We start from the raw sequence: 605 nt of genomic DNA, 5'->3' as shown, positions 1-605 counted from the left end.
CCCATGTGGTTGCCGCAAGCCCGCCGGCCGCTCCTTCGTCAAATCCGGCGGCCGCCCCATTCTCAAGCTCACCGGCCTCCTCTCACTCAGCCCGACGGCCGTTCATCACTCTAGCGGCCGGCCTCCGCTCACTCTAGGCGGCCGCCACGTGTGACGCTGTGTTTCGTTGTGAAAGCGAAACTTTAACCTTAAACCGCATAAACACATTTCATTACACCAAATACACCAAATAATGTTCTTTTTAGCAACATCATATGACCCCTTTAACATGAAAACCAAATTTTACAAAAATAATCTGATTCTGATCTTATTTTTTGGAAGACTCTTGGCAATGTGATGACTCGTACATCATTACTCTAGCAATTAGTGTCTAAGCAAAAGAACTGAAAAATTACAGTGTGGTCATTTCTAAAGGTCCGATATGGAAACCAAATCAAATCTGTGAGCGCGAACAAAGCCTTAGATTTGTTGCAGATCTTTTTTTAAAGCTCTCCCTCAAATTATTCCATTTATGACCGCCTTCCCAGGATGCTACTTAAAGGGTTAGTTCACCCAAAAATGAACATTCTGTCATTATTTACTCACCCTCATGTCGTTCCAAACCC

The sequence above is a fragment of the Sinocyclocheilus anshuiensis genome, unplaced genomic scaffold (genome assembly GCF_001515605.1).
Source record: "Sinocyclocheilus anshuiensis isolate Anshui unplaced genomic scaffold, SAMN03320099.WGS_v1.1 scaffold851, whole genome shotgun sequence".
Lineage (NCBI taxonomy): Eukaryota > Metazoa > Chordata > Actinopteri > Cypriniformes > Cyprinidae > Sinocyclocheilus > Sinocyclocheilus anshuiensis.
The sequence above is the reverse complement of the archived record's forward strand: the minus strand, read 5'-3'. Positions refer to the sequence as shown.